Genomic DNA, 22,545 nt, shown 5'->3' with positions numbered 1-22,545 from the left:
GATACTTGTGAGAATCATTTACTTTAGATCACCACTAGAATTGTGGTGTAGTCAGAGGTTGCAATGAAAATAAGGCTATTGAGCAATAAAAGTAAGTAACTTATCTCTGCAGGCACAGAGAACACCCATTAGGCTTAACTCTTCAAAAGTCTCAGAGAGGAAAACTTTAAAAAAAAACAAGAAATGGTCCTGTAGCAGCTCATGATGCTACTTAACTCTTCAGTTACTCACAGCTTTCCCCCTAACCATTGCATCTACAAAACCCTTTGGGATCTCAGGGATTAGAACAAAGGAATATTTCTCAATTACATTAAGATTGGCACTTGGGTGGTCAAATCACTTAGGCAGCTTTGAAAAAAAACAATCCTTAGCTTGATTTTATTTATTTATTTATTTATTTATTTATTTTATTGCCAGCCCTTTCCCAAATTCTATATCCAAACAGTAACAAACTGCTTCATCTGTCGCTTTCTTTGACTATTGGCATTGCCACAACAAAAAGAAGCCTTTCTGCCATGAGATGAGTAAGGAATTGGGTCCAACCGAGTATACTAGCAGACTGATTTTCTCTCTCTCAATACGCCTTCATATTGAGTAGGACGTAGCTGCCAAACCAAACTCAGAAGAAGCCGTGGATTTGAATTTTAGAAGAGAAAAAACAAAAAACAACAAAAAACAACACACCACCACTTAAGCTGCCTGCAGTTCCAACCTCTTTTCAAATTACAAGCATTTAGCTCAGCGATTTTTTGTGATGTATTTTCTCTCTATTAAAAAAATGTACAGCTTTTCTTTCCTTCCCAGTGAAGTTAATGACAATGTTGTAAGAACGAATTGAAGGGGAGAATAATTGGACTTAAAGGTTAGTCAAGTGGTCACTTCAACAACATTACTGACTCTAAAGTTCTACTTCATTGAGCTCCTTCTCCTAATTGGATGTTTCATTTAAATTCGTAGTAATAGGTATCTATATACTACTTTATTATCACAGCCCTTTACAGATTTAATATTTCTGCCAGGTGTTGTTGCCAGCAAAAAGAGCCAGGTTCAATTACCTAGCAGTTCCTTCTGAAAAAGTAACAAATACCACCAGCTTGAGTTGCCACACAGAAACCTGGGAAAACTAAATTCCCTCCTGGGTATTCCCTTGATAGGAAACAGTTTCCCAGACTCTAGAACACAAGCAATGATTCTTTGAAAAGGAAAACTTTACTGGGGGGGGGGGGGGGGGGGGGGGGAGGGACAAAGACAAAACACAGAATAAATGTGGGAAAGCCATTAACAATCAATTAACAATATATGAAATCATTATAAGAAGACAGACTTTCACACATGCACCCCAGGGTGCCTTGACAATAGCTTTAAATTTAGTCCTCTACTTGCAGTGTGACTGCTCAATAAGGCAGCATGTTCCAGTAATTGTCATTTCCCTCCTCCCTATCGTTCACTATGCCTCTCTACTCACTGCTTGTTGTCCAGGGTTGGCAGAGTTCAGGCAAGTCCACACCCAGTACCAAAAAGAAGTGCTGCCCGATCAACTCTGGAGTCTTTACTACCTACCCCAGTTGAAGCGATAGCAACTTTATAAATTGGTGGATAGGAAGGCCCTCAGAGTTCCTCGGTTAAGTTTCTACATGCTGCAGCTTTAGCAAAACCCATCACAGCATGGCCTCTGCCCCTTCATATCATCTATCAAAAAAGATCAATGGATGCAGGATGCTAATCAGGAAAGGGGTGCACTTTTACCTCCTTATCTTCTTATGTCCTAGCTTTGTCCATGCTCTTCTCAGTAACCATTGCAGAAAACGGTTTGGGCTATGGTGCTCTCGCCAGGCACATTTGGTGCAGTTTTTTTGCCCTTTTGTTATCAGAAAGAACTAATGATATTTTATTATCTCCAACTTGAACCTTTATCTCCAACTTGAACCTTTACTGAATTTTGATCAAAATGCCCCAAACTGTGACCTAACAGGTATGCAAATGAACTTTGGCCCATTCTTGTTCAGAACAGATAGCTCCCTAACTTATTGGGAGGATGCTCATCTAGTTTTAAACTTCTTTTGGGTGGTTTGTCTCTATCTAGTACTGAGACAAAACAAGATACGGATTTGTCTGGTATCAGACGGTGGATACCATTTTAGGAGCACACTGCTCCACCAGATACAGCATGATTTCACATGCACCACGTGAATAAGGTCACATTAGCGGGGAGGCAGGTCCTATAAGCAGGGGGAGGCCCATGCTACTCCCAGAAGTACCGGAATATCCAATATAAGTGGTACCCTACCCCCTCTATGGACCTTCTGTCCACCTGGATGGTCTGACATAATTTGTGGGTGTTTTCCTCAACAAGCATCAAGAACAAGCTCTTTATTCTCTAGCGTTTAGGCCATGGGACTCTCACAAACAAGTCAGCAATGAGATGTGGCAGAGGTAAGTACAATAGTAAAAATATAAATTACTTTGATAAGTAGTAGATCCTACTTGAATTTAGCTATTTTTCTCCAGGCCAAAAGTAGATTTATAAATAAATACTATTACCTCCCTATTATCTAGCACTTTTCGTCAATAGATCTCAAAGCACTTCACAAGAGTCATTATCCCCAATCTACAGCTGAGAACAGAGAAGTGAAGTCACCCAGGAAACAAGCTGCAAGACCAGGAATAGAACATTCCCCTTGACCCAGTGCGCTGGCCACCAGCCCACCTTGCCTATATGAAAAACTTTTAAGAGTAGCAATGATGCCTTTTGGAAAGCTGTGTACTGATCTACATGCAAATACTAGATGATACTAACTAGTCACCAGGATAATCTGTCTTTATTCCTGTCAGGATTATTACATATGTATTCACATAGTGCTCTTAACTTCATAGTTTGTGTATTTTCCCATATATTGGAGAAGGCTTATTTACTGTATTTATTGGAAATACTACAGGTGTTTTTGAATTAGTAGGAACATTATAGTTCTAGGGCCAGTCCTTCAGGGGATATAAATCAGTGTAGCTCTGCTGACTTCAATTGAGCTATGCCTCTTTACCTCACATGAGAATATGGCCCAAGCGCCTTGGCCACATGCCCATCTTAAATAATTACCATCTGCTTCCCTAAAATACCCTCTGCAGTATCTGTTGAATATACTATTCATCTCCTTTTCCCACCTTAAACTCTAGTACAATGTTGCTAACCTGTGTTGAATATTTTCCATGTTTCACTCCAGTGGAGCCCGAATTCCTTATTGTATTGTTTGTGTAATAATTTAAAGCTGTTTGAGATATTTCATAATGAAATGTGATGCATAATGATATTATAAATCGAATCAACGTGACTGTTCAAAAAATGTGATTATCTAGGTTAAGTGATCATAATGTTAAAGATGGTAGAAAAACAGTAGGATTTTCTCTGGCTTTAGAGAAACTGCTAAGCACAGCTGTCTCCCTCCAAGCTGAGCTGCGTGTGAATGTGTATGGTAGCACTCTGCAAATATTTAGCTTCTTTTTTACGCTAATGTCAAAACACCCATGCATAATTCTAGAAATTATGCATCACTTACAATGTCCAACATATATTTCACATCTTATTTCAGCTGAAGTCTAATATTCCTCCAGAGTGGCTTGTTTTGGGCTACACTCATAAGAGGGATACTTACTTTTATTTAAAAAAAAAATAAAAAAAAATAAACACCAACACTTTTTTCTTTATTCATAAACTTGCTCTTGAAAGTGATCTCAAAAGTCAGCTGAAGTTAATAGCAGTGAGATCATGTAGCTATAGAGGGGTTTGCTATCATGCTGATATTACTCTTCAGTAATATCTCTCACACATAATTTTAATATTTTTTGCTTTTGCACTAAACACAGTTTTTCCACTGAAATAAACTTTAGGTATTATGGACAAAAAGGAAAGGACTATATTATGCAATTTTTTAAATCTTTCAGCTATTAGTACAGTAGGTATGTACAGCTCCATCTTTGTCTTCTAGATCTCTACCCTTATGCTATGTTTACTTGAAAGCCTGTAGAGCAGCAGGGGTCTCAAAACCACAGCCCTTGGGCCATTAATGGGCTGGAGTATATTTGCAATCTGGCCCAGGAAACCCAGCAGCCTGGGGAAAGGGTGCTGCTGCCTCTCTCCCAAACCCTGTCTCTTCCCCCCCCCCCCGCCCCCGCCCCCGCCCGCCCGCCCGCCCGCCCGCCTGCCCTCTTGGCCCCCTGCACTCTTCTGGTGGCAGAAGCCATCCGGAAGTGAAGCTCCCCTGGTGTGTGTAGTTGCTCTGCTTCCCCACAGCTATGACTTTGAGACCCCTGATGTTGAGTACAGGCACTACAGAACACAGAGAAAGTAGGCTTTGCCCACACTCACTCTTGCAGTTTGTAGCTGTACATGTCAGTGGGAGGTTCCAGCAGTGGGGAGCCAGCTGAGAAAGATGTGAGGAATGGCTGAGGAGGCAGGAAAAAGGTCCAGCAGCTGCAAGCTGCCAACCCCTTTCCCAGCTGCCTCCTTTCTGCCAGTCTTTCTAGGCAGACTCCCCCTCCCCCCCCCCATGCCAGAGCCTCCCCTAACTGCTGGTGGCTTTCACTGTGGCAAGGAAAGGCTCTGACAGTGGAGAGGCTGGGGGACACTACCGTTTTAAAAATAGCAGCATGGATGTGGGAGGCCCCTTGTGGGCATGCAGAATACTGTATAGGGCAGGGCTACTCACCTTTGGAACTTCGGGGGCCACAATGATACAGCACATGCTGAGAGCTGCAACTGGAGGCTGTGTCCAGACTCAGGGTTTTTTTCGGGAAAAGTAGCCTTTTTCCGAAAAAACTTCACCTGCGTCTAGACTGCAGCCGCGTTCTTTCGAAATTAAATCGAAAGAACGCGGCTTTTCTTTCGACGGCGGTAAACCTCATTTCACGAGGAAGAACGCCTTCTTTCGAAAGTGCTTCTTTCGAAAGAAGGCGTTCTTGAACGTAAATAGGGCTTCTTCGAAAGAGAGCATCCAGACTCACTGGGTGCTTTCTTTCGAAAAAGCGGCTTGCTCTTTCGAAAGTTCCGCGTGCAGTCTAGACGCTCTCTTTTGAAAGAGGCTTGCAGTCTAGACATAGCCTAAGTGTGGTTACATATACATGCAAAAATATATGCAAATAGCTTCTTTCACACTGAAAGGGGCATAATTACAAAGCACTTCCCACAATGCCCCAGCGTTCCTCCCTCGGGGCTAGAAACACCTACACCCTCTACCCGGTCTGTTCTAGCCAGCCCACCCTCTTGCGTCTTTCAGGGTTCACCCCACCTGGGAGACGCCTCACTGTTGTGGAGCGTGTTCCCAGTGGAGACCATGTTCAAAGGATCCCACCCGTGGTCCATGTGTGGAGTCCTGTGTAAACCCAAACTACCCTGCGGGCCGTAAACAAACGGGCCGCAGGCTGCATGTGGCCCACAGGCCGCGTGTTGAGTAGCCCTGGTATAGGGTATACAGCCCGGGGAGAATGCTGGCACATAGATCATCGAGGGCAGCAAGTTATATCTGCCCATGGACAGCAAACTTTGGAGCCATTCTGCCTGACACCCCCTGCAGTTTAAAAAGCCTGCAGGCTCCTATCACCATCATTGGCAGTGCAGCATATGTACAGCTGCCAGCGTGTCTCCATGTGCTGTCACCGGTCCCAAGTTCCCCTGCAGCCAATGACAGTTGCGGGACAGGGGGGCAGTTGCTGTGGGCAGCAGCACTTGGAGACCTTCTGCCCAGGAGCTGTTACCGGAGGGGGGGTTCCCCAGGTAAGTGCTGTAATTTCCCTACCCTCTCCTCATACTCCTGTTTGCACCCAAACTCCCTCACAGAGCCTTCACTCTCACTTCCTCCCATACCCAAATGCCTTGTTAGAGTCTTAGGCAGGTCAGAGGGAGGGACCTGTTCTGGGCACCACCAAAAATTCTACAAACCTGCCACCCCTACTACTCACCTGAGCCATGTGTCACCGTGCTACTTATACGGATGCCAGCTGGCATGCAGTGTCTATATTCTATCTGCTACCTAAGTGTAGCTGTAGCCTTAGTTAGACCTCCAATCTAGCAATGCACTCAGCCTTAGTTAGACCTCCAATCTAGCAATGCATTCCTAGACATAATGCCTCTATAATGTAAATAGAAATAAAATAGTTTTGGTCAGTTAAAGTAAATGGATGTAGATCTGAATACGCACTGGGAGCAGAACTTTTGATTCTGGAGGCACCATTTTTAAAAGTAATTGGTTTTCTGACCATAATTGCACTTTAATGTAGTGGGTGCTACCTGCATCTGCTATAAACAATATCTCATACACCCGCTAATACAGAGTATGATCTATTTTTAATGTTTTGGGTTTGACTTTCTCGCTTAAAGGAAGTTATACCAGAGTGTGTTACTCTCAGGCACCATAAAATGATGTACTTCATAAGTAATAGATTTTGCATATTAAAGGATCCTTAGTCCTTAGGCCGACAAAAGCCCCTGTGATTTGAATGAGAATTTTGCCTGAGTAAGGACTGAGAATCAGATTCTCATACATATTCAGGTACCTAACTCCAATTGAAAGCAGTGAGTGAAGTGCCTAAGTGACTCTGGACCTGCCACCCCGCCTCCTGCCATCCCAACTCTATTGCTCCCATTTGCCATTACAAGATACCTTTAAGCTCGTATGCTACTGTAATAGCTCTCTTGTGAAACTATAAAGCAGTGTGAGGTTTTTTATGCATTATGCCACTTTAGTAATAAAATAAATGTGAATTTGGCTTTCTGGCACTTAGAAGAAGAAGAAAAATTCACTTTGAACTCTAAATTATTTATGACACTCAAAGAGACACTTGGTAAATAACAGGAAAGCGTGAGAAATCAAATGATGATTGTGGAATTTGGTTTTGTCTTGCCATCTTTAACCATTGCATTCCCACAACAGGTCCCATGAATCAACTGTCTTTTGGCCACTTCTCCTGAAGGAATTAGAAATCAGCAGAAATAAATGAAGCTGTCTGGAAGTGACAGCTACAAAGGGAAACCCACGGGGGGGAAAAAAGTGCTCCTGTGAGCAGATGATAAAGCAGATGCTGTAAAACAACGGGGGGGTAGCGCCATTGCTTCTTCAGAATTGATGATCGTTTGATAAACAGCCAGTCATGCTCCTGGAAAATCCTGTCCATCAGTGCATATCAGTACAAATTAATGATGACATGTCCTGATTAAACTTGCTGTGCTGTGAAATCCATTGCATTATCTGCATGGCAGTAAATGAACAAATGCTCACAGAAAAAAAATCCCCCACACATCTCAGGTTAGGGCCAGAGTCCCAACTGCCTGTGGTGAAGTAGGTGTTTAACTGGCAAAATAAATTGTGCACGGAAGGTTTTATAGGCAATAACTTTTGTTTTTAATATCAAGAAATCCTTAAACTTTGCATCACCAACAACAAATACTCTGACAGTGTCATCTCTGTACTATTACAGTAGGTCAAATTCAGAGGTCTTGACTCAAGTATTTTTCTCATTCATCAACAGAGCAAAGAGTCAATAAGCCTGAATCTGGTCTCATGCAGGTGAGGCTCAAATGAAGAGTAGTTGATATAATTGGAGTACAAAACTGGTGAGAGATCACACTTTTGCCCAGTGAGAAGTTTGCATAAAAACTTTTGGTATGTCTACACAGCAGGACTAAAGTCAATTGAAACGATGAAACATCAGCTTCATCACTTGCGTCGCTTAAGTCAAAATAGCTTAATTCATCTTTTGGCGCTGTCTACACAGCAGGAAGTCAAAGGAAGAACATTCTTCCTTCAACTTCTCTTACTCCTCGTGAAATGAGGGTACCATGAGTTGGAGTAAAAAGTCCTCCAGCTCAACATTATTTCAAAATAAAGGCTTGTAGTGTAGATGAGCACTATGTTATTTCAGAATATTATCAGTTATTCCGAAATAACACTGCTGTGTAGCTGTACCCTAAGTCAATGTGGAGTTAAGATCTCAAAACTTAACTGAATAGGATTAATTTAGAGTAACCATGGAACACCAATAAACATAGGGAGGAATAGCCAAAGAGATACTCATGCCAAGCAAAGAGTTTCATATTTTTATTAAGACACAGTCCTCTCTGAAGTCTTCAGTTCAGGGGAAGAGTTAAGTCGTATTTGTTTAGGCTTTAAGATTATGTCTACACTGGCAGTTATAGCACTTCTCACAGAGCACTGCATGGAAACTGATGTGTGTTAATGCTGCTCCTTGTGATGGTTGAGCATGTCCACATTAGCAACTCTTGAAACAACACAGAGAGCAGAGCATTGTAGTAGCTCTCCCACCGTGTGACTAACTGCTTTGGGAACGGTTTGCAAAATGCTGCATGGGACAGTCAGCATCACAGGATGTGGGTTTCCCAATCCCATTGCTTTATAGTCACATACTACTACTTTTCAATAGAAGTCAGGAGATGAGGGAAGAGTGTGACAGGGAGTGTGTGTGGGTATTGGGGGTAGAGAGGAGACAGTGTGGATTGGGAGATATCAGCATGCTGTCTTATAAATTCAGATCGTTATAGGAAACAACCCCTCCTGAGGCAGGCAGAGGGGAAACCTTGACATCTCAGTCCTCTTGCCTCCCTCCCCAGCTCTTTGCACAGTAATTTTTCTCTCACACACTCAGATGCCTACCTCTGTGTTCAACAGCATGAGCTGTGTGTCCCGGAGCAAATCAGCAGAGCATGAAGGCTGTCTGAAACAGAGCTCTGAAAGGGGATATGCACAGGCCCGTAAGGCGCACAGATGAGTTCAAAACAAGGAGCAGAGGGGGCTTGAGGGATTATGGGCCATTTTTGGAGGCCAGTCAGAAAGCAGCAAACAAATCAGGTATCCACATTTGGCCTCCCCAGTAGTTGTAGCCAGAGCGTAGCAAGCTCCATGCTTCTCTTTGAAGTAATTTGCCTAGAACGTAGCAACTGCTGAGTGTGTGCACTAAGCGACTTGCCAGTGTGGACACCTTGGGAGTTGATTTACTGCGCAGTAACTTGCCGGTGTAGACTTAGCCTGATTTGATCAAGCCTTTTCTTCATCTAAACAGTGGGAACAATTATTCTGAGCTCCTTTGTAAAATGCTTTGAGCTCTATCGATGAAAAGCATTATCTGAAACTATTATTATTTTTAAATGAAATCCACAAATGTTACAGTATTTCAAGTCTCAGAAAGATATCCATCTTGATCTGTATCTGCAAAAACAATACGGAGTCCTGTGGAACCTTAAAAACAAACAGGTTTATTTAGGCATAAGCTTTCATGTGTAAAAACTATTTCATCAGATGCATTAGAGTGGAAATTACAGAGGCAGGGATATATATAGATATCGATATAGATGGAGTTATTTATCAAGTGTAGGACCAGTGTTAATGAGGCCAAGTCAGTCAGGGTGGATGTGGCTCACTCCCAGCAACAGTTGGGGAGATGTGAGTATCAAGAGGAAAAAATTGCCTTTGTAGTGAGATAACCATTCTAAATCCTTATTTAGTCCTAATTTGATCATGTTAAATTTGCAAATGAATTGCAACTCTGTTTTTTTTTTTTGTAATCTGGTTCTGAAGTTTTTTGTAAAGGATAGCAACTTTTAAATTCACTACTGAATATCCAGTGAGGTTAAAGTGTTCTCCTACTGGTTTTTGTATTTTAAATTTTTTAATATTACCTTTCTTGATAACATTAAGCAAGGGGGAGAGGTAGATACACTGGAGAGTAGGAATAGGGTCCAGAGTGACCTAGACAAATTGGAGGACTGGGCCAAAAGAAATCTGATGAGGTTCAACAAGGACAAGTGCAGAATCCTGCACTTGGGACAGAAGAATAAGCACTGTTTTAGGCTAGGGACCAACTGGCTAAGCACCAGTTCTGCAGAAAAGGACCTGGGGATTACAGTGGATGAGAAGCTGAATAGTGTGCCCTTGTAGCCAAGAAGGTTACTGGCACATTGGGGTACAGTAGTAGGAGCATTGCCAGCAGATTTAGTGAAGTGATTATTTCTGTTTATTCGGCACTGATAAGGCCACATCTGGAGTACTGTATCCAATTCTGGGTCCCCCCATTATAGAAAGGATGTGGACACATTGGAGTGAGACCAGCAGAGAGCAATAAAAATGATTAGAGGGCTGGAGAACATGACTTATGAGGAAAAGCTGAGGGATTTGGGCTTATTTAGTCTACAAAAGAGAAGAGTGAGGGGGGATTTGACAGCAGCCTTCAACTTCCTGAAGGGAGGTTCCAAAGAGAAAAGACAGAGGCTGTTCTCAGTAGTGATGGATGGCAAAATGAGGAGCAATGGTCTCAAGTTGCAGTGTGGGATGTCTAGGTTGGATATTAGGAAAAACTATTTCACTAGGAGGGTGGTGAAGCACTGGAATGGGTTACCTAGGGAGGTGGTAGAATATCCATCCCTAGAACTTTTAAGTCTCAGCTTGACAAAGCCCTGGCTGGGTTGATTTAATTGGGATTGGTCCTGCTTTGGGCAGGGGGATGGACTCGATGACCTCCTGAAGTCTCTTCCAGCCCTAGGATTCTATGATTCTAACGGATTGGGATTCACTGGGGGGGCAGGAGACACAGTGGTGGGACCAGGAGAGGAGCTCATTCATGGGGCTACCAGTTGGTGCTGAGCCCCCACTAATTATTTTTCATGGGTGCTTCAGCCCCAGATTACCCACGGAGTTGACGTTCATAAAAAAGCCCTAGTCCAGCTTGGGAAGGTTTCCCGGAACTCAGGCACTGTGGAGTGCAGCCATCAGGCTGCCTTCTGATGACCCCTTCACAAGCTGTGTCAGAGGGGCTTGTCAGGAGCAGCAGATAGTGGTGTGGAGGTCCCAGGTGGTACAGCTGACCGTAGAGAGCCTAAGCCATGCATGGGCCACTGCTCTTAGAGCAACCCAAGATCTTGTAGGCACAGAGAAGGTTTGAAGCCACCATAGCCCTTCCTTCCGCCTGCTGCATGTACTTTGTTGTACCTCTTAGCAGCACAACACAGAATCTCACCTCTAGCCCTCAGACTCTCCTAGCTACAGAAATGCAAGGCTGTGAATAAAGCCAGAGCCAATGGTTTTTCCCCTTCCACGTGGGCTTCAACCTAATTTTTCATTATTTCTGAAATACAAGTTTTAATTAAAACCACCCTCTATTCAATGCGCAGCACTTCAGCTCTGTTGCAAATAACATATTAATTTCCCCTGACTCCAAGTAATCTTACTCTGTTTTATCCTGTTAACATCATGTCCTGGCAAAAACCAATGGGAAATAACAGGTGTTAGTGAAAGAAACAACAGAGGCAGCTTATTGGGAGTTACAACAAACTTTGCTCCTTGTTCTTTGTCCCCATTTTTAATATTTTTTTTTTATTCTTGCAAACACCTTCCTTCTCCAATCCTGGCTTGTGCCTTATACATACAAATCCCTGGCGAAGAACCAGAGCCACACTGCCTCAGAATATTCCCCATATGGGAGCACAACTTTTACTATAGCTGCAAAAGGAGGCAGCCCGTGTTCCCTTCTAGAACTGCCTGCTACTGTGGAGGTCAAGCTAGAGGTGCCTCTTTGCCATACCTTCTGAGGTGCCAGGCCTCACTCAGTCATAAGCTCTCACCCTTCATGGGGGCAACACGGTGAGATGAGACTCCTTGCACCTGTCACCTATCGACACCTGTCAGCCAATAGCAGAACCATTAAAATTAATTGCTTCGCCATCCAGTTATGTTGGAGCTAAGCTTTTTTTGACGGGTTTTTTGAGCCTGTGCATTGTGCTGTGTCAGGTGAACAATATCCTGGAGTACATCTGCTCACCCTTGGCAGGAAAGCAGCTGGCATTCTCCTTGCCAGAGGTCAGATACCCCATCTGGGGCACAGAAGGCATGAGTGGAGCATGAGCTGGCTTTGCCCTACCCTTCAAATTTAGGGAAGCAATGGATGCTGCTGGCTCTGGGCTCTTGCTTGGGATTTTAAGAAGGGCATAGTGTTGGCCAAGCTCTTTTGCTTCTTGTTCCAGTGAAAGCTTATATCGAGTTTTATCACTGACTTAGTAAAAGAGCAGAATTCGAAGAACACAGACCTGCATAGCTCCTTCCGATGGCAAGGAGGATGAAAAAGGCTTGGGCAAAATTCCATCCAAAGTTCAACTGGAAAGGAAAACACTCAGAATATCTGAAAACTGCCATCTTAGCAAGGGTGCCAAGGATGTAACCAAGGGCATTCAGAGCTTAAAAGCATGATGACCTATGCATTACAACATGCATTAAGGCCGAGGCTCTGTAGCAAAACTCATAGCCACTGCTAACCGGGGTTCTGAGTGTGAGTGGGGGCGCAAGGTTGGCACAGAAGCTTGGGGTGCAGGAGTGTGAGGGCTCTGCCTGGAGGTCTGGGCGCCAGGGTGGGGCCAGAGATGAGGGGCCCAGGGCTGGGACAGAGGGTTGGAGTGCTGGAGTGTAAGAGGGGTGGCTCTGGGCCCAGGCCATGGCAGGGAAATCTGGGGCCAGGCTGCTGCAGCTGCAGGTGGGGGCTTTAGGTCATCTGAGCCATGGTAGGGGTGCTCCAGATCCCAGCCACCTGGGCTATCGCAGGGTAGGAACATCTGGGCCATGGTAGGGGAGCTCCATGGGTCAGGCTGCCCAGGCCACACTTAGAAGCTCTGTGGCCAGGCCACAGCTGAATTCAGGCAAGGGGAGAGGCACCAGGTTCAGGCCGAGGCACTCTCTCCCTCATTCATTGCAGACTGGCTGCTGGGCTAGGTTGAGGGTGTTGTGGCCCTCCTCCCTGCCTTGGATGAGCACCTTAAGTTCCTGAATGGTATTAACTAGTCAGCAGCGTGGCCAAGTAGCCACCCAGCTTACAGAGAACTTAGGACATAAGAAAGGGATCTGTGGGAAACATCAGCCATTTTTACTCTCTGAAAACTCAATCCATATTATTAAACAAGATTCTTAAGTCCTGGAACTTCATTGCAGCACTAGTAAAAGGGAAAGTTGTAAGTCCCAAGCACTTAGCCAAAGAAATGTTACAGGCAAAGTCAACTAACAAATAAGGATAGTGACTTTTCCCTCATGTGTGGGAAGGATCTGCTGTTCTTTCCTTGGAGAACGTCTGTGGAAAAAACCCAACCTCCTTAGCATAATACATATGATACATATGGTTTACAATACTGTTCTAGCCCACATTATTAATTCACAACCTAATAACCTTGAAATGAATAGTAACTACCAGGAATGTTACTTACACCTCAAGATGTCAGAAACAAAAAGAAATACACTGGTTGTTCAAGGAGGACAAAGAGCAGTCGGAGTGCACATGTAAGTGCTCCGATAAGTGAGAGGCAGTGTTTATATACATAATAATGAACATAAACACGTCTCAAGGAAATCTGCCACCTCAGGCAATGCGTTTTCTGCTGTCCTCCAATCCACTAAAGTTTGCCCCCCTCTGTCATGGCAGCAGGGGTCTATATTTGAGCAAGTGGCAGTGTGATCTAGCCTACAAGATTGTGGCACCACTTGTCATGACAGAGCGGAGGCTGGCCTAAATCTGCAGATGTAGGCAGCTGCCTTGCTTGATGGCAGTCACAGCAACCTCTTAGCCCTAGTCTACACTAGGACTTTATTTCAAAACAACCCCCTTAAGGTCAAATTTATAAGCCGAGTATCCACACTACCAGGTCCGTTATTTAAAAATAAAAGCCTGCTTAATTCAGAATTTGTACTCCTGCTTTTCATCAGGAATAATGCTAATTCCAAAATAGTTATTTCAAAATAGCGGTAGTGTGCATGCACCGGTGCCACTATTTTGAAATAATTGGTTTCTGGAGGCCTCTCTCAGCTGCAGCTATGAGCGCTCTGGCCACACCTGGCGTCTCCACTTCTCTCCTCCTCCTGTGGAGCTCTAAAAGTCCTGGGAAGGGGAGAAAGACTTCTTTCATGTGGCCAGCTTTGCAAGCCCTGTGAGAGAGACCAGGACCCGAAGCAGAGATGAGTGACCCTTGTGCTCCCTCAGATCCTCCGATGGCAGTCAGCACTTCTGCTGCTCCCATGGTTACCACTGTCCAGGGACTCAGGAGAGCTCTGGCCTGGACTGGCACCAAGATCCTGGACCTCATCGAGGTGTGTGGGGAGGAGTCCAACCTCCAGGATCTCCACACTAGGAAAAGGAATGTGGATATTTATGGCTGGATCACCGTCAGCCTGGCCAAGAAAAGGCACACCAGAACCCTTAACTAGTGCTACATGAAAATTAAAGAGCTAGGCAGGCCTACCACAAGGCCAGGAAGCAGAGAGCAATGCGGAGAAGACCAATCCCATGCATCGGAACCTTCTGGGAGGAGAATGGGAACCCATTAGCACACTCTCCTGCAAGCAGTGTCTGCTGCTCACACACACCTCCCCTAGCTCCTCCAGCGGGCAGCGATAGAAGCGCTCTCTCTGTGGGACGCCTCCAGGACCCAGTCTGTTATGGACACACAAGGAAGCTGAGCTTCCCCAGCCTCCCCTCCCACTGTAGGGTCCTGGCCAGATTGGCACCTTCCCATGACTGCTTGTCCCCAGGCCATGGGTTTTGCGATGCTCCCCGAGATGTCTGTGTTCCTGCTAAAAAGTGCCCACTGTCTAAGGCAACAGATCATCTTGCTCGAAGCACGTGGCCATCATCTGAATCAAGACCTTCGGTGTCGGCTCAGAGATTAGGTCTAGGCATCATACACAGTGTCTCCTGGGATGACTGTCCTTATAACTTTTCTTCACAGCTAGGCCAGATGCAAGCTTTGCCTCACTGAGCGGGATCTGCAGGCGGAAACATACCCGGGAGGAACTCATGTGGGAGTAGATGGCCTCCCTGCAATCCCTTGTCCAGGGACTTGAAGATGAGCACCAGGAGTGGGCTGCCGACTGGGAGGAACTCTGGGGTGACTGGGAGCAGAGAAAGGCGTCTTGAGACCAGCTAACATGCCAGCACGAGGCCATGTGCTCCTCTCTCACTTTGGTGATGGAGTGCATGGCCTTGTACATGGAGTGGGCCACCAGTCAGCTCCCTGCCCCTCCATGGCTTCCCCTCCAAAGGTCCCCAAGGGGCGACTGGGTCCCCAGAACACAGGACAATGGGACTTTTAGGGCAGCCGAAGCTTCCAGACCACCTGGAGGTAAGCGCCACTTCCAGCCCCATCCCTGAGCCTCCTTCCCCCATTCTAGGTTCTTTTCCCAGTCCCTCCCCTGTAGTGTGTCCCCCCAGTAGAATCTTGTGTTTACACAAAATATGTCTTTATTGTTTGCTCTGTATGGGGGAGGGGGAAATGGGAATGGAGGGCAAGGGAAGGGGGGGGGAGGAGAGGAATGAAAGGCATACACAGGGAATACAGGAGAGCCATGCGGGAGAGTCTTAGAATTGGTTGTGACGGCGCGTTGGGGGTCCCCCGTCTCCTGCACCCCGAAATGGCACAAACAGACTGCACCAGCCGGTGGAATAGAGGAAGTTTATTGCCTCTCCAGGATACAGCACAGCACAGATGTAATCTGGTCACAGAGCTGGGCTAGGATGCCTCAGGCCCCCTTGAGATGGGGGGAGACTGGGCCCCTAAACTCCAGCCCCTCTCCCTAGGCTGTCTCCTCCATGCTCCCAGACAGCAACTAACTAACACTCTTCCAGCCCTGCCTCCCAGCCAGGGCAGCATTCCACTCCATGGGGGGTGTCTGGCCATACTGGTTTGCATAGTGACTCATCCTGTTTTGCTGGGTCGTGGTACCCACGGCAGCCAGTGGGGGTTACCCCAGAGCCAGCAGCATAGAAACCAGCCAGGTACCCCCACTACGTCACATTGGTCTTGCATGAAAGTCTCCTTCAAGGCCTCTCTGATGAGCAGGGCTTGACAAATGGTGGCGAAAGCCGCTCGCCAGCCCTGCACTGCGTATGCGCAAGAGCCACATTGAGCATGTGCGCGCCACAGGTAAACGGGGCGTGTGGCTGAAATCTACTCGCCACGGGCCAAGATGGAGGGTACATGCACCCTACTGATTAGTTGGGCAGAATTTACATCTACTGCACATTAGTACTTAGTGCAGAGGGGAATGGTGATACTTCAGCCTTCTGTGGTGTTTCTTATATTGCCACTGCCACACATATTACAGGGTTCTTGGGCCCGTATTGTACTGCACTAGTCACGTTTTAAAAAGTGCATATCTTGTAGGAGTCACTAGGGTCACTGTCCTGCCAAATGGACACAGAGTGACAGTCATTAAACAAGCATCTACCAACCAATGCCGCAATATACTTGACATAGCAAAGTATTTCTACATATGAATTAATAGTTGTATCTGGTTTTGACACTTTTAGCAATTTTTTATCCTTCTAGGTTCTCATACACTTTTGTGTGTGAATGATCAAAGTTGAACAGTCATCCAGGGTTCTAACATTTCTTTTGTTTTTTCTTGTGTTGAACTATTACTCTTCTTTGTTTGCCCCCAGCCATTCTATTATGCCTTGACTTGTTAAAAGCCATGGTTATTGCTTTGATTAGTTCTATAATATTAGGTGTTTCTTTAGTCAAACCAAGAGGGAACAATTGATAAGATATATTCTTTGTCCAAAGAATATACCTTTGTCCAAATGCCGTAAGATATATTCTTTGGCCAAAATTCAGACTGCAGCCTAAGAGAAAACTATAAATTATTTCACACGGACTAGTAGCTGAACTCTGTGTCAGAAAAATCAGTTGTGTCCAATATAACAATAGGATCCCCATCAGAGGGAAAAGAGACTTGTCTTGAATTAGGTAGATGTAGCATTTACTCAGGGAGCCATTAACCTCACTCCAGCCCAGTCATCTACTGTAGCAAGATATTAAATACAGGGCTACTGAATGGCTTTGACCACTTTTCTAAAGCGATGATGATTCTAGATGGTCATTCTAACATTGCACAGTGTAATGATACAGCCATTGGAAAAGAAACGAGAAGAAAAAGTAAGCAACCATACAAATCTGTGACCACCCTTAAGCGAATGGACACACACTAGCAATCAAGAAGTAGGAACTCATTAATTCACACAAAAGGCCCACAAAGCACTGGAGTTTATACAGTTCTGATGCCAGGAGAGTAGTAACTGCTCAGATTCACTTGCAACCTCAGCAGCATTCAAACATAGAGGGGAAGGGAAGCAATTTCCTTTGCCAATGATGCTCATTGCCTGCTCATTGAACTTATAATATATATGAGCAGGTTGCTACCGCTGATACTATTCACACCTTAGTTTTTCTCTTCTACTGTCTGAGTGTAAGTGGGATAGAATGACAGCCTACAGACTGAGGTCTTCTACCAAACAGGTGGAACCCGACTGGTAGCAATAGTGATGCCACTAGGGTGGGAACAGAGATGGGTGAAGCCTCCCTCTGCTTACATCGTATTTGGTAAAATGTCGTGCCCTGGCTGGTAATGCTGCTGCAGCCCAAGAGCAGCCAAGAGCCACCCCTATTGGTCTCCTCCTTCTGTCCATAGAGATTGGCAGCAGCAGAACAGGCCTGGCTGTTATTGTTGCAGGCCAGTGGAGGTGCTGCTGGCTCTGCAGGGCTACCTGCATGCTGCCAAGGGTGGGAGGGGATGCTGACTCTGGAGATGCCAGTAGCAGGAGGAGTGGTGGGTTAGATCACAGAATTCCCCTTGGGATTGCCCCCCAATTTTGCTGATTATGCCACTGATGCCTGCCTTCCTGCCCTCTGGGGCTCCCTGTCCTGCTGGGCCAGAAGCTCTGATCTTCCCCCAGGCAAGGCACAGAGTTGTGGTTACTGACTCTGCAGAGCTGTGCAGACACTGACCCAGTACTTCTCCGGGAGGGATCAGCTATAAGGGCTCAGCACCCAGAAAACCAACCCCAAAGTGAGGCCAAATTAATCCATCTTACTTAGTAAAAGTTTTACACAGAGAAAGCTCATAAGGGCTGTCCTCTTTATCAAAGAAAGAGAGACATGCAGGCTGTATCTACACTGGCATGAATTTCCAGAAATGCTTAAAACGGAATACTATTCCGTTTTCAGTTTTTCCGGAAAAGGAGCGTCTACATTGGCAGGCTACTTTTCTGGAAAAGCCCTTTTTCCGGAAAAGCGTCTGTGGCCAATGTAGACGCGCTTTTCCAGAAAAGAGCCCCGATCGCCATTTTCACGATCGGGGCTTTTTTCGGGAAAAGACTACGGGGCTGTCTACACTGGCCTTTTTCCGGAACAGTGTTCCGGAATAAGGACTTATGCCCAAGCGGGAGCAGAATAGTTTTTCCGGAATAGCGGCTGATTTTGTACAGTAGAGCATCGTTGCTTTTTCGGAAATTCAAGGGCTAGTGTGGACAGCTCGCAGCTTATTCCGGAAAAGCGGCTGATTTTCCGGAATAAGTGGCCCAGTGTAGACACAGCCTCACAGTGGTTGGTTCACCCCGGGAACAATTATTTACATTGGGCATGATAGTAAACAAAAATGTTTTTATTAAGTATAAAAAGTGGGATTTAAGCAGTTGCAAGTGAAAACTGTCAGATCAAAGTGAGTTACTAAGTTAAAATAAACACAAAATGCCAGATAGTCTAATCCACTAAAACATGATACATGCAAATTCTACCTTAAACGGTTATTCTAATAACCTCTTTCACAAGACAGATAAGCAGCTTCCAAGCTTGGGTCCAATCCTTCCCCTGTTCAGTCTTAGATGTTTCCTTCAGCTATCTTGTGTGGTAAGAGGGGAACAGTCTCTAGGTGTCTGGCAACTGTCCCTACTGTTTGTTTTCCCATCTTATATCCCTTTTGCCCAAGGCAGAAATTCTCTGTGCTCAGTTCAAACTTTTCTCACCTCAGGTGGAAGAGTACAGGATCCAAAATGGGTTTTAGCATCAGGTGGCCTGGCCACATGACTTTTTAGAATCAACCACAGTACGGGCTTTCAGGAAGAATAAAACCTGAGCTGCTGATTTGATCACCAAGCCATGAAGTTTCAGGGGAGGATAAGTAATGGCCCTCATTAGCACATTTGGAATTATAAACGGAGCCACACTTCAGATTTCTAACTTCATAGACAAGAATGATACATGCACAAAAATAGGATATATAGATTGTAACATAAAACTGACATGTTACAGGAGGGATTTGGTCTGAAGTGTCTTCAGGTTATGATAGAAATGTAGCCGTGTTTGTCTGGGGTAGCTGAAGCAAAATGCAGGACAGTTAGTCTTTAAAGTGCTACATTGTCCTGCATTTTGCTTCAGGTTATACATATTCATAAGCCAATTTTCATAAAGGATGGGGGGCTGTGATGGGGGATACCAAGGAGCTAGCTATGGGGGGGGGGTACTGCTTCCAGGGAGGCAACTGTGGTAGCCTGGGGGATGGGCATTGCTACATCCAGGACTTTTTCACTGCACAGCACAACCCCATCCAGGAGCTCACACTCTGCCACCATCTCCTGTGTAATGCCTGAGGCTGCATGGGGCACAGTCCAACTGGCTCAGTAGTCCTAGGCATCAAGGTTGCTAATGTGTAGTGGGGGTGATAGCACACAAAAGCACCATCCAGCAATTCAGCTGCCTGTTTAATTGAAACTGAATTGTGCTGCTCTAACAACATGAGTGGTAGGGGTTTTCTCTCTGATTTTTTGTAGAAATAGCAAAATAAATAAATACAAACATACACACATAACAACAATATTTAATCTTATCCTGAGTCATTATTGTAAAGTTCTCCATGGTGCTTCTCAGGTAATCTCTTTGAATCATGAATCAGAGAGAGAACTCAACCTCTGAAATGCCAACAAGAGATTCCAAATGCCTAAAGAGAACAGGCTATTGTCTCCTACCCAGAGCTTCAGGCTGTGGGGCAGTTTGACAAAAGGGAAATGAATGGCAATGGAGAAGTTTCTCTGCCTCAGCTGCTGTTCCTGATGAAAGGAGAAGGTTTGCACACCCGGTTTCTGGCTCTTGCTTGCAATTACTACCCCACAACACACACAATGTTTGTTTAATATTAAACTCCTGGCGCAGAGCTTTATATGTCTTTGGTGTACATGTGTATGAGCCATAACCTCGTTTTCCGTTCTTCAGAACTTTCTGAAACTGGGCTCAAATTTTCCAAGTTTGCTGCCTGAAAGGAAACTGGTTCTCAAGGTTTAAGCAAAAATCACATCCTGGGTTTGGATAGGACAATATGAGAAATACACATTCCCCTGTTATAAAATAGATGATTGGCAGCTCTTTTTGAGTAGCCGTACTGTGACTATAGGTAGAAGGTGACAACTCAACAACATGGAGAAATGTCTTTGCATGTTCCAACGACTGCAGATTTTGATTTAGCTGAGAGGCACTAATAGCTCTGCCTCAACTAAGGGGGCCAGCCCATGTTTTCCCTGTAAACCCCACTTGCAGATGTTTAGCACTTGACTGTTAAAGGGCAAGCATAAGGGTTCAAATCCCAGCTCTGACCTATGTTTTACTTCCTCTTAGTTAAGGGCATTGCAGGGCTTTTACCCCATGGAGCTAACATGTGAGTGCAGGCTATAGAAAGGCCTGCTGGCAAGGAGGCATGACTACAGGAAGAGCTCCCTCTGCTTAGAAAAAAAACATCCAGGAAAGGAAAGTTTACCCAGCAAGCAATTGCCAAATGACCACAGGCTGGACAAGATCAGCATTAGTCTCCTCTAGATAAAAAGTTATGTTGCTTGCCTGTCTCCATACCCAAGGTGGTTGTGCCTTAGTTTTCCCATTCCTGCATCTTCTTTTATTTTTATTTTTTGCTCCTGTTGTTGATTCAGAGCATTTGGCTTTTTGGCTCTCCAGCCAAGGCAAGAGTCCTCATCTTTTAGGGTAACTCACAGGGCTGGATTAAGACCTTTAGAGGCCCTAAACACTGAAAAGATTATGGTCCCCCCTTCCCCCATATGTAATTCAAAATAAAAACAATACTATACCATAAAATCTTTTTTTTTTTTTTTTTTTTTTTTTTTGGTATCCCTGCTTTGCTGGTGCCCTAAGCACGTGTTTAGTCTACCTATTGGGTAATCCCTGGTAACACAATATCCAAACGTAAGCAAAACTCCTTTGCTTTTAACTGCAAAGAAATTGAACATTCCCAGCTGAAAACCAACCAATGTCACCATTCCACAGTAAACTTTCTGCAATGCCCATCCTGTCTAGGGTCCTTTCCCAGCTTCTTTAACACAGTCCTTCCAGGCTCCTACCCTGATTTTATTTTATTGCCCCTTTGCACAGTCCTCTGTGCTCTTACCTTGTTCTTGCTGTGCAGGTAGTCACTGGTGTTCTTGTACAGACCAGCAAGCTCAGTTCCTCTCCTCCCCCGCAGCTGCTATCTTTCCCTTTGCACTTTCCAAGAGAGCATGAGGAAGCTCTTTTTGTAGACCTGCTCCTTTCCCAGCCAGCCTTGTTAGCCTGCAATCAAGCACATGCTTGTGCTGGAGACTACAAGCCCCAGAATTCCCTTGGCTTGGGAGAAAGCAAGTCACAGATGAAAGCCAGCACTAAATGTGTGAAATTGACCATAAAAATGTTAACAGCCCACAAGCACTAAATTCTGGATCAGAATATTTTTCCTTGTTCAATTTGCTGTGAAGTGGCTGTATCATTTTTATGCTATCTAATCAGTATTAAATCCAGACATTTACTGATTTAAACAGTTTTTTCACACCAATATATCTGTCAACATCCTTAACTCATACTATGGGTCTACTTGTATTCTGATTTTGAAAAATAGGCAATCATTGTGGATGTATGACTCAAATCATTTCGTATGTCCTCCTCATTCAGAACCTAACTGTCAAGGAAATTTCAGTACTTTGTAGCATATCAGAACCGTAGATCATAGAATCATAGAATCATAGAACTGGAAGAGACCTCAGAAGGTCATCAAGTCCAGCCCCCTGCTCTAGGCAGGATCAATTCCAACTAAATCAACCCGGCCAGGGCTTTGTCAAGCCGAGACTGAAACACCTCTAGGGATGGAGACTCCACTACTTCCCTAGGTAACCCATTCCAGTGCTTCACCACTCTCCTAGTGAAATAGTTTTTCCTAATATCCAACCTGGACCTCTTCCACCACAACTTGAGACGATTGCTCCTTGTTCTGCCATCTGTCACTACTGAGAACAGCCTATCTCCATCCTCTTTGGAACCTCCCTTCAGGAAGTTGAAGGCTGCTATCAAATCCCTCCTCACTCTTTGCTTCTGCAGACTAAACAGACCCAAGTCCCTCAGCCTCTCCTCATAAGTCATATGCTCCAGCCCCCTAATCATTTTGGTTGCCTTCCAATGCATCCACATCCTTTTTGTAGTGGGGGGCCCAGAACTGGACACAATACTCCAGATGTGGCCTCACCAAAGCTGAATAAAGGGGAATAATGTCATCTCTGGATCTGCTGGCAATGCTCCTTTTAATGCAACCTAATATGCCATTAGCCTTCTTGGCTACAAGGGCACACTGTTGACTCATATCCAGCTTCTCATCCACTGTAATCCCCAGGTCCCTTTCTGCAGAACTACTACTTAGCTGGTTGGTCCCCAGCTTG

General features: G+C 45.0%; 1 long non-coding RNA gene across 1 annotated transcript in view; it reads right to left on the bottom strand.

The window, feature by feature from the left end:
* The window catches only part of LOC102463361 (uncharacterized), a 41,639-nt gene extending 19,987 nt beyond the window's left edge, over positions 1–21,652 (bottom strand). The window contains exon 1 of the long non-coding RNA XR_012901097.1: positions 21,252–21,652. This is a non-coding gene — a long non-coding RNA (uncharacterized LOC102463361). The remainder of the gene's footprint in view (positions 1–21,251) is intronic.
* Between the last annotated feature and the right edge of the window lie 893 nt (positions 21,653–22,545).

This window comes from Pelodiscus sinensis, chromosome 2 (genome assembly GCF_049634645.1).
Source record: "Pelodiscus sinensis isolate JC-2024 chromosome 2, ASM4963464v1, whole genome shotgun sequence".
NCBI classification, from domain to species: Eukaryota; Metazoa; Chordata; order Testudines; family Trionychidae; genus Pelodiscus; species Pelodiscus sinensis.
Note: the sequence above shows the minus strand (reverse complement) of the source record. Positions and strands in the feature narration are given on the sequence as shown.